The 12,393-nt window shown below is 42.7% G+C and overlaps 1 protein-coding gene across 4 annotated transcripts in view; it reads right to left on the bottom strand.

Annotated features, from left to right (window-relative positions):
* The window catches only part of COL26A1 (collagen type XXVI alpha 1 chain), a 324,033-nt gene that overhangs the window by 50,960 nt on the left and 260,680 nt on the right, over nt 1–12,393 (bottom strand). The window lies entirely within an intron of this gene.

The following is a 12,393-nucleotide window of genomic DNA, read 5'->3' as shown; positions in this document are numbered from 1 at the left end:
CAGGAACCGGGGGAGGAGGGATTTTATAAGAAATTTCTCTGATAAAAAGCTTCATTTCTCAAATATAGAGAGAACTGAGTCAAATCTGTAAGACTAAAAGTCATTCTCCAGTTCACAAGTGGTCAAAGGATATGAACAGGTAGTTTCAGACGGAGAATTCAAAGCTATCAATATTCATATAAAAATGCTCTATATCACCAGTGATTAGAGAAATTCAAGTTAAAACAATTCTGAGGTACTACCTCACTCCTATTGGAGTGGTATACGATTGTGATGGAATACTGTTGTGCTATAAGAAATGATGAACAGGATACTCAGAAAATCCAGTAAAGAGTTATATGAACGGATGCAAAGTAAAGTGAGTAGAACCAGGAGTACATTGTACACAGTAACAGTAACATTGTATCAACCGTGAATGAGTTAGCTATTCTCAATTATACAATGATCCAAGACAAATATGAAAGATTTATGGCAAAAAATGTTATCTACCTCCAGAGAAAAAATAGATCGTATCAGAATACAGATTGAAACATGCTTTTAAAAAAACTTCATTATTTTGGGGGGTTTTGGTCTGCATTTTCTTTTGTAATGTGGCTAATATGAAACATTTTGTATGACTACACGTGTATAATCAGAGCAAATTTATTGCCTTCTTAAAGAGGGGGTGAGGTGGGAGGGAGAATTTGGAACTCAAAATTTTTAAAAAATGGATGTTAAAATTATTTGTTTACATATAATTGAGAAAAATAAAATAAAAATTAAATGTAAAAAAAAAACCATTAAGACCTCAAAAAAATGGGAGCTCTTTGAGAGCAGGGGCTGTCTCATTTGTTTGTAGACCCAACACCTAACACACTGCTTGGCACATTAGTAAGCACTTAATAGATCCTTTAAACTTCTTCATTTGTTGATTCATTCGTAAAATCTATGTAAGCTATATTTATAGTATTGCCCTTATCTTGTAACCTTGTCACAAAGGGAGATCAGCTGAGTCTGGCAAGATCTATTCTTGTCAACTCTTTGTAATCTCTGCTTCCTCTTCTAGATGGTCACTGATCACCTCTTCAATGATCTATCCTAGACATTTCCAAGGAATCAAAGCCAAACTCACTAGCCTGATACTTTTCAGATTCTCTTCTGTTACTGTTTTTGAAAATCAGGACATTTGTTCCATTTCTCCCCCACCCCTATCATGCCAATGTCCATGATCTTTCAAATGCCAGTGGCAGTAGCTCAGTTTTAGTTACCAGATCTTTTAGAAGTCACAGATGGAATTCACCCAGGACAGGTGACTTTAATTCATTAGGGGTAACTAGGTGCCTCCTACTCCTTTATTTTCCAGATTCAGAAACTGAAAACAAAAATGGTTAAATGACTTGTCTAATGTGTGTGTGTGTGTGTGTGTGTGTGTGTGTGTGTGTGTGTGTGTGTGTGCAGAGAAAGAGAGAGGAAGAGAGAGAGAGAGAGAGAGAGAGAGAGAGAGAGAGAGAGAGAGAGAGGAAGGAAGGGAAAGAGGGAAAGAAGAAGAGAGAGAGAGCTCGTGCACTAATATATGGCAGAGACTGAACACTAATCTGGGCCTCTTTGCATGTGTTCTGTTGGAGGAGTCATTCTTAGGCATCCTGCTCCCTGCTTCATCTCCTTTCAGCAGTGCTCCCCCGCCCCCACCCCTCCCAAGTGTCCAGTCTCCTTATTGTAAGTCTTTCCCATTGAGGAAGAAAAAGAGGTGATAAATCGACATCTTCATGGGAATTAGTGGAACCTGTTACTCTTCCTAGGAATATGCCTTTGCCAAGTGAATACAGCAAACTGAATGCTGGATTTTGACTCAGAAACTGTCTCTGATCCTTAGGTGTGTGTGAACTCAAGCAAAACCCTTCCTTATTTTGGGCCTTCAGTCTCCTTAATAATAAAATGAGGAGGCTGAACTAGATGAATCCTAAAGACCTTTCAGCTGGAAATCATGCCCTACTTGAATTTTTAAAAATGATAGGAAGGACCCAAAAGGAAGATGCATTTAAGATAAATCTCAGGTATCATGAGGTGGAGGCCAGTGATTTGGGGGTCAGGAGACATTCCTTCAATCACTCCACACAGGTGACTGTAAGGCTCGACCTGCTTGCCTCTCCCCAGAGTGAGATATCTGACTTCTTTCTCCCCTGCTCATCTTTACTATTAGCATCTCTTGCCACAAAATTTATGGCACCTCTGAGGCCATCTAGTTCAAACTACACACAGGCAGGACAACATGCTCGCTAAATGGTATTCAAACCTTTGCTTAAAAACCTTTCATGCTCTAAGGGGTGGTCTCTGATTGATAGAAAGTCTTTCTTTACATAAACACCCATTAATCCTTGTGCCTTCTGGGGTGGAGCTCATCAAGTCATCTTCCACATCAAATATCTACAGATATCTAAACAGCTTTCCTCTTCTCCCCCTCTCCCCCCTCCTCTTCTCTAAATGTCCTCACCCTCTTCAATAGATACTCCTATGACAAGATCTTGAAACCCTTCACTATTGTTCCCCTCTGAACACAGAGATGAAGTGTCCCTGAGGTTTGATTTGAATTCAGATCCTCCTAACTCCAGGCCCAGTCTCTATCCACTATGCCATCTAGATGCTTCCCTTTATTTTTGAGTCTTTCAAAGATCAATGACATCCACCGGTTCTTTCTATACCATGGGATGTACTTTTCTCAGTCATATGGCTTGAACTAAAGAAGGGTAAGTAGGGGCTCTCTTTCTAGCTTCCTCCTTATCTTGGGCATCCATTCCTTGAATTCCCAAATCTATACAATGGGGCAGAAGTGTTGGCAGGACTACTTGGCTATGCCTCTAGTATGGTCTGGTGATCAAGGTACCTTCAGTCCCATCAGAAAAAAGGTGGAGAATGAAGATTAATTCATGTATTATTCTCATGAGTTAGAGGTTATAAGCCATTTTTGGGGAAATGACTTCCAAACCTCTTTCAGTTTCAGATTTCTTCCACAAGTAAAAGCATAATGGAATATCTGGGCTTGAAGAGAGTGTAAGAGGTCAGAAAGTCTGTCCCTTTGCCACTGGGCAGCAGAACTGTACTTTAAAATCTCCAGAGGAGATGATTTCATAGCCTTCCTGATAAGGCATGTCAGAGCTTCACACCATGGTTGTCAGAAAGTTGTTCCTGATGACAAACACGCTTAACGCATCCCCTCCTTGCCAATGCCTTAAAAGACCTAATTTCCTTCAAAGCCCCACTTAAGTTCTACATTCTTTGTTTTTGTTGTTGTTCAGTCACTTCCAACTCTTCACGACCCCATTTGGGATTTTATCGGCAAAGACACTGGGGCATTTTGCCATTTCCTTCTCCAGCTCATTTTATTATTTCTTTTTTTATATCATTTAATATTTTCTTTTTTCGATTACATGTAAAAACAATTTTAACATTTTTTTCAAATTTTGAGTTCCAAATTTTTTCCCTTTCTCCCCTTCCCCTACATTGAGAAGGCAAGCAATTTGACATAGGTTATATGTGTATAGTCATACAAAGCACATTTCCATGTAAGTCATGCTAGGGAAAAAAGTACAAACAAAAAAAAAACAAGAAAAATTAAGAAAGTAAAGGAAAAGTGTCTTTGATTTGCATTCAAGTTCTACCAGTTCTTTCTCTAGAGATGGAGAGCACACCTTTCATCATAAGTCCTACAGAACTGTCTTGGATCATTGTATCACTGAAAATAGCTAAAACATTCATAGCTGATCATCATACAATGTGGCTGTTACTGTATATAGTGTTGTCCTGGTTCTACTCATTTCACTTTGCATCAGTTCATATAAGTCTTTCCATGTTTTTCTGATGGTATTGTGCTCATCATCCTTAAATCCACTTCACTTTACAGATAAGGAAACTGAGGCAGAGGCAAATAGTTATTGCCCAGGGTCAAACAGCTAAGTGACTGAGGCTGAATTTGAATTCATTAGATGAGTCAGCACTCTGTCTGCTGTGGTACAACCTCACTGTCCACTACATTCTATATGAGGTCTTAATCTCCCTTGCTGCTGATGTCCCTGCAAATTACTTTATAGATGTTTAATTTTATATATATTTACATGCTATAACATTTTTTTGTCAATAGAATGTTAGCTCCTTGAGGACATGCATGGCTGTTTTGCTTTTCTCTTTGGATTTCCCAGTGCCTAGCAGAGAGGCTGACACATAATGTTTAATAAATGAATATGAATGACTGATTTTGTATTTGGAAAGGACTTTGGGGATCTTGTTCATTCCTGCCACTTTTCAAATCTATCAGCAGGAAAGGCCTTGCTCATCCTTTTACCTGGCCAGCCAAGTCTTAGTTATTTGTAAGGGTCCAGAGCTCAAGCCCTACCTTCTCCACGAAGTTTTCTCTCCTTTCTCCCAGACCACAAGGATTTCCCTCTTCTGTGGGATGCAATAGTTCTTATAGTCTGGAACTAATCATGACCCACCTTGCAGCATGATAAATATTCTATGCCTGTGAAGCTAAAAGGAGGGCAGGGATCATGTTTCCTTTGCCTACACTTAGTTCCTGGGGCAGCTAGGTGGTGCAGTGGATACAGGACCAGTGCAGGAGTTAGGAGGACCTGAATTCAAATCTCACCTCAGACACTTCACACTCACTGTGTGACCTTGGGCAAGTCACTTAACCCCAATTGTGCCTCATTCTGGGTCATCTCCAGTCATCCTGAAGAATATCTGGTTACTGGATTCAGATGGCTCTGGAGGAGAAGTGAGGCTTGTGACCTGCACAGCCCTCCCTCACTCAAAATAAAATCAAGTGCAAGTCATGTCATTATTTCTCTGATGGCATGGTTTTCTTCAGCAATGAAGGACAAACACACTTAATTCCACAACACCCAGCACCTGCTTGGACACACAGTAGGTGCTCAGGAAAGACTCGCTGAATGAATGAATGGTTTCATCCTGATGTCTCCAATTACAGTGTAAGGATGGCTTGAAAAGGGGTACTTGGTTCTGTCTTTTCAGACTTATGCTTGAATAGTCTTTCCAGAAGGCACTGTCCACATTCCTTTTTTGGTTAGAGGCAGCCAGATTCTTACAGCCCACCTTCACTGGGAGCCAAGAACCCAAGCTGGCTCTGAATCAAGAATGGATAATGCAACAGATCCGTGTATGCTCAATGACATCTCCAAGGTGGAGGGAGGTGGAAATCTGAATGGCATTAAAGTAAGAGCCTCCAAGGCCAGGGCTGGGTCTCTAATAGAGATTGCTGAGAAGTTGATGGAGAGGAAGTGCATCAGGTGCTTGACCTTGATCATGCTTCCTGCAGAGCATAAGCTGAATAATCATCCCCACAGTCTCTGCCATCCAGTTCAATCTGCCCTTACAGCCTGGGAGAGCCCTTATTATGGAGATAGATCCCTTTTTTGGTTTATGCCTTCATTCTCAAATCACTTATTAACACTGGGGAGGGTTAGGGGGCAGAACACATTTAGCAGAGAGAATCTCTGCCCCCTAAAAGTTCATAAGAGAATTAGAAAGACAAGATGTGGGGATAATAATTATATATGCCAGGAATAGGCCTCAGGATCAGCCCAATGTGAAGTTTTGTGTTCTTGGGCAGCTAAGTGATATAGTGGATAGAGTGCCAGGCCTAAAGTCAGGAAGAGGCATATTCCTGAGTTCAAATCCAGCCTCAGACATTTACCAGCTGTGTGACCCTGGGCAAGTCAATTAACCCTGTATGCCTCAGTTGCCTCATCTGTAAAGTGAGCTGGAGAAGGAAATGGTGAATCCCTCCAACATCCTTGCCAAGAAAAGCCTAAAATGGGATCATGAAGAGTCAGACACAGCTGAAAAAGACAGAACCACAGAGTCAGTCAGGATTGGAGTGAAAGATTCCCAATCCTTCCCATGGTGCATGATCATGCTTAAATGCAAAGAAGAGCCGAGACAAAAATGTTCCACAGGGAACTGAGAGCAGGATGTGCCCAAATCCTCTTGAGCACAGCCCCTCTGTGGAATGAGGGTTCTAGACCTGTCCTGCTTTGTTGGGCTTCTAGATAGTATTTGTCATTACAGCAAAGGACTAACGGACACCTGGACCGAGAATTTTCTTTTCTGTGGGAAATTTTATTGTCTCTAAGCAGAACAATGGAAAACTCTCACCAAGCTTGCTATTAACAATTACCAGTTAATATATTACCTTTCTTAGAATATTCCCACCTGCCCACTTGGCCTCCAGGTTTCACTGACTCTCCCAGCATTTATCACTCTCTCTAATTTGTACCCCCCTTTCAGTTCACTTTGTGCCCCCCATTTGATTGTTCTCTATTTTCAAAAGATAATGAATGACTTAGCTATTTTTAGCTCAGGTGATCTATGGCACCCGATGAGTCCACATTTTGGGGCTTCCCCTGTCCGAGTGATGGAGATTGTCAGAAAAACGCCTAGTCCTTAGTTCTTAAGCCCCCACTCCCACTTTCTCCCATCCCTTCTTCCTAGCTGAACTAGGAAGTTAACCTTCAGTGAACTAGGTCACAGGTTCTCCAATTCCAGCCATTAAACCAAATGGTCAAATACTGGATACTCATTTGGACAATCACTGCTGAAGGACGGGGAAAAGACTGTCTATCTTGGCCTGAGGGAGACCATCACCTCGTTTCCCCAGAATATTCTAGAGAAACAAACAATTCAAGCCCTAGACACGGGGTCCTTCACTTTGCTTATTTTCTTCTAACAAAACTTGATGCATGGATGACTTCCCCGAAGGAATGCTTCTTCTGCAGCCTTTGTCTACCAGACAACAGTGATTGCAATTCTGTTATGCGAAGGATTTTTTTGAACACTTACTACAGTAAGTGCTTAAGGAAAATGAGGATGATGGGGTGATGATTAATAATAATGTTCAAACTTACATGGCACACTGAGGCAAACAAAGCCTTTTTTTCATTATAACTTGGGAGGTAGGTAGTATATAGCAGTATGAGACCCATTTTATAAAAAGGGGGGCTGGGGCTCAGAGCATGATGGATTAAACAAACACTAAGCAGCAGAGGGCTCAGCATAGCTCTTACAAGAGTACTCTGAGTCCCCTATAAGAGGATTCCAAGTCCTCACTGAACCATTCAGAACTGCTACTAGTTCTGAACCCACCCATTTCTCTAGCCCATTTCTCTCTATTTTTTGGCTAAACAAAGAAGTGACTTGTTCAAGGTCACATAGCCAACACATATTAGAACACTCTTTGGTGTAGTAAGGCTCTTATTACAAGGGTTGCAAGATCTTATACCAAGGTTTGCTTAGAGCTATTGTTTTTTAAACACAGCTAGAATCACTGCAATCCATGCCTCTCCTGTTCATGACTCCTTCAACAACAAGCACTGAGGGGCGTCTAGTTCATGCAATGGATAGGGCATCAGTCCTGGAGTCAGAAGGATCTGAGTTCAAATCTAGTCTCAGACACTTGACACTAGCTGTGTTATCCTGATTACCTTGTCCCCCCCCCCAAAAAAACCCAGCTCTGAATTGTATGCACACAGTAGACCAACTTTCTTGAAAGAAAAATGAGTTTATACTGAATTTTTCTCAATGGATGGAAATGATTTTATAGTGACTTCCTCAAGCACAAATAAGACAAATGACAAATTATCGAGGTTGCTCTGACTTGCTGCTTCTGGCACCACCCTATGGCATGAGATGAGGATGGATCCTTGAAGGCAGGGTCAGTGGAAGTGCAAACTTCAGTAGGCCCCCTCCCCAAGCTGGAGAGCCTTTGAGTAGAGGCTGATGGGTCTCAGTAGACATGTGTGTGTTATCCAAGGACTTGCCCAGTTAAAGACACTAGTCACCAGAAAGTTGGTCACCAGGTCACAGAGGTTATCATGTGCACTGGGGAAGGGAGTAGCCACAAAACCTTGAAGGATGGAACCTCCATTCTGCCTGTACCATCTTGAGGTTCCAATATGGAAGCTCACATGAAACTCATTAAGTTCATTTTCACTTTGGGTTAGGAAGTGGATTGGTTTCCCCAGGAAGAGAGTAGGGGGAAATGGGTGATAGTCACCTAGGCACTGACACCAACAGAATGCTCTGCCCTAAACATGTAAGGCCTAGGATGAGAAAGGACCTCAGAGACATCCACTTCAGCCCATCCTTAGTACAGAACCCCCTATATAATATATCCATCCTTATCTGAAAACCTTGAATGGTGGGGAACACACTACCTCTAAAACATGTAAGAATCATAAATACAGAAAAAGATCTAGTCCAATCCCTACTGTTTACAGATGAGCAAAGCAAACTAGAGAGGTTCAATGCCCCACCATGGTCACAGGAGAGTCTCAGGGGTAGGATCAGAACCCAAACTTCTGCTTCCAGAAGTGGAGCTCTTTCTACTGTACTGTCTTGGGTTGTGCACACGTGCACCAAAAATCACTGACTTTCTCAGTCTGTTCAGGTGTGACTTTGGTAGCTGTATAAAGTGGGTTCCAAAATAACTGAAAAACAAAAAGAAATGTCCAAGATCCTCAGGGGGAGGGGAAGGGGAGGACAGATATGCAAACATCATTGGTTCTTCATCAGGAGCCTATTTCTGGAAAACATTCCCAAAGTCTGTATCCGGTTTGTTCTGGCACATGCCCATAGGTCTTGGCCAGTGAGAAAGGGAATTGGCTGTTAAAACAAGCTGTAGGTTTTATAGATTCCATATACATGATGGATCTTAACTGGGATATGAGGTATGTGCATAGATTCTGAGCCAAAAGGTGAAACACAGTCCAGCTTGGAATCTACTGTGCCACCTGCCCAGGCACACAACTTGCTGAATTTGAAAAGACTTCTTTTAGCGGCCTAGATGACATTATTTTATAGGCTGGCAATGACTTTATTTAATTAAAAAAATTAGTCATGTTTCCTCTGTCCCAAGTGCACATGCATGCACACACATGTATACGCACATGCATGTGTGCATATATGCGCACACACACTTTCCCTCCAGAGAGTATTTCCTGTGTTTCTGGACCACAGATGCTGGGGAAGCCAACTTAGGGAAGATCTTTGCCCATGGATGTATTTTAAGAATTTGTGGATGTGAGCTATACAAATCAAAGCATGTGTGCATGTGTATACACAGATCTGATGGAAGGACTGGCCTGAAGCTTCCAAGACCATCTCCCATAGAACAGATAGGCAAGACATTGGTCTACAATCTCAGAAAGTCCCTAGCTATTCAGAAGATGCCTGTGAGAGCCCAGATTGGAGCCGTTGGTCTAAAAATAGCTTCTGGGCATTCTGAAGGTCACCTCTGGGCTTCTCTGGTTTGCTGTTTTGTTACCATGGTCTCTTCCATTTCTGTATCTATGATCCTTACGCGTTTTAGAGAAAGTGGGTTCCCTAGCATTTGAGGTTTTCAGAGTATATCATGCCAGTATTTCCATTATTAACTCTTAAAAAAATAGACTGTGTGAGCCTACACCCAAATGTGCTCCCAGCTGAGTTTAGGCATTAAAAAGTGTGATCTTACATGTGGCTTCTCTCTCTCCTCTCCTCTCTCTCTCTCTCTCTCTCTCTCTCTCTCTCTCTCTCTCTCTCTCTCTCTCTCTCTCTCTCTCCGTTTTTGTTTTTATGTTGAAGTCAGAACCAGAAAAATATTTTTTGGGCATTCTTAATGTTCAAATTCCTTCTTCTTCAAGAAGTTGGCCCTGATTATATTAAACCACAGAGACCTTTCTTCTCTGGCTTGTGGCAGCCCTTATGGTTTCTGCTTAATCATGGACTGTCTCAAACTGGGACTCACATAGGATCCATGTCTCCTTTTAGTATGTACTTAGCCTCAAAGCACCCAACACTGGATTGGACACACAGTAGGTGTTTAGGAATGATTTGTTAATGGAGTGTATGAACGAATGATCATACCTTCATCCCTCCTATTACAGTGCCAAAGCAAGAACTTTCACAGTTGGATGATGCCAGGGTTAGAAGACAAAGATACCAGCCCAGTCCCATGAGGAGGCCAGGAGCTGATGCCCCACTGTTCCCACTGCACTGCAAGTTCCATTGGGTGCATTCAGAGGTTCATAGGATCCTAGACGGAGAATTGGAGGGACCTCAGAGGCTGTCTGGGTCAATTCTCTTATTTTACAGATGTGGAAACTGAGGACAGAGAGATGTCATGACTGAAAAAGCCACAATAGATTGAGAAGAGATTTAAAAACTTGGATTGGGTGACTAAATTCTGAGTTCTTTCCACCACCATCCCATCTAACCTACTGGGTGTCAGAGATTATTTCATTTGGTCTTTGTGTCTCCAATGACTCCTGAGATGCTGGCACATAGTTGATGCATCTGCCTGGCCTGCATGGGTCCTTCTACCCAGATGCTTATTTTCTCCCCTTTCTTATCAATATAAGATTTTTTTTTGCTCTTCTTTGACCTTGGGTTGATATTCTGTACTTCTCTGGCTTGGGGGTACAGAGAATGGGTTATCAAGATGACTACTACTCAACTGTTAGCTCTCTCTCTCTCTTTAGGAATTTACAACCTCATTGTGGAGGTGCCAACTGCCTGAATAGTTCTGACTGTACCAACCAGAGCAGGCTCATCAGGAGTCTTCTTGGTGCTGCACATGTGACCCCGATATCTTGGATTCTCCCCATGTCATGTGGGTCAGCAGTTGAAAGCTGGGCTAGGAATGGAAGAAGCTAGGGGGAGGCTGTCTCTGGAGCCAGGGATATGTCGTGCCTCACCCTGGACCTGAGGTGGGAGGCAGCTGGCTCCAAGCAGGGCTGCTTTGTAGCCATAGCCTCTACTCTGTGCTGCCCACTTATTTTCAGAGGTGTGCATGGTGGGAGGTGGTGAGAGGGCTTTTAGACTCATTTCCTTTCTATTCCCATGGAATATCCATCAACTTTGTGCCATGTTTTCTAAAAGCAAAACAAACCAATGAAAAGAAAAGTTGGATCCACAACTGGCTGTACTTTATATAAAGGCCAAGCCAATGTTCTTTATCTGCCTCCGCCAGTGGGTCCCACCCCAGCCCTCCTGCAGAATTTACCTCTGCCCTTCTCTACCAACGCACAGCTTCAGCTCTTGCTAAACTCTGCCCAAGCCCTCCTCCTACCTCCTCCACAGCCTTTGATTAACCACACCTGACTAATCCTGCCACTGCCCAGCATCTCCACAGCTGCTAATACATTCAGTTTTCACTGAGGCAATTGGCAGACAGTCCTATACCATAGCTTCCCAAACTATTCTGGCCACAGAAAATACCAGGGCTTTAAAATAAATTAATGGGATTCATAAATGTTGTTCCTAGCAACCTTGGGGTAGGGAATACCTATGAGCTAATTAAAGCACTGGAGCCAAAGAGAGGACCCAGAGACAGTACATCAGAAGATGGTGGGGCGCGGGGGTCAGAAGGGAGCAAAGATGCCATATTCCCATCGGCAAAGCACTTTTACATCTGTTAACTTATTTTTTATCCTCACGACTGTCTTGGTGCTGTTCTTATCCCCATTTTACAGATGAGAAATGGAGTTTAAATGGCCTGTCTATGTGGTGACTTGTCCTCACTAGGCCCTCTCCCAATGAGCTGATAAGCACCCCAAGCCCTGGAGAGCAGTATTGTGTCATTTTCATCTTTGGATCGCCAATCCAGGCACAATGACTTGAACGTAGGAGATGCTTAGCTTAATAAAAAGCTTGATGAATGGCTACTGTAGAGATGGGATAGATTGGGAGGGCTCACTCAATATTTGTTGATTGATTGAATAACAAAAGGCATCAATAAAAACCTATTTAAAAATAAAATAATGGGAAATTCCAAAGACAAAAAATAAAATAAAATAAAAGTGTAAGAACCATTACCTGGCTCCCATTTTAGCTTATTTTATTTCTACTTACTCCAACTCAACAAACAGTTTTTAAGCCCTTGGTGTGTGGAAGACCCTGTGCTGGGCCTGGGCAGGAGGTAGGGGAAGAGAGAGAGGTGCAAAGACCCAGGTGAGAACAGTCCACCCCCTCCTTCTTCCCCAAGGAGCATCCTTCCTGGGGAAGGGGCTAAGGAACAGTTAAATAAACTCCAGGTCATTTGAGGGGGAAGAGAACAGGGACAACTTAGGGAAGGGGGGGTGAAGCAAAGCTGACCAAGGTGTGCTGGGAAGGGAGGGGTCTTTTGGGAGCTGGGCACTGCGAATGGAGGGGGAAGAATGCCCCTAGCCCTGGTGGCTTGTGCTGGCACAGTCTTACTTCTAACAGAGGCTAATCTGGTCCTCTTGGAACTGGTTCTTTTAATGAAAAAGATAAAGAAAAAGAAGAGATCCTGCTGAACAAACTGAGGACACCAGAGAGGAAGGGAGACTGATGCAGACCCAGTTTTTAGGCATTTTCCTATCACGGTTGACAGACAACTAACAT

This window comes from Notamacropus eugenii, chromosome 2 (assembly GCF_028372415.1).
Source record: "Notamacropus eugenii isolate mMacEug1 chromosome 2, mMacEug1.pri_v2, whole genome shotgun sequence".
Classification (NCBI taxonomy): Eukaryota; Metazoa; Chordata; class Mammalia; order Diprotodontia; family Macropodidae; genus Notamacropus; species Notamacropus eugenii.
This window is presented reverse-complemented; position numbering and strand designations above follow the sequence as displayed.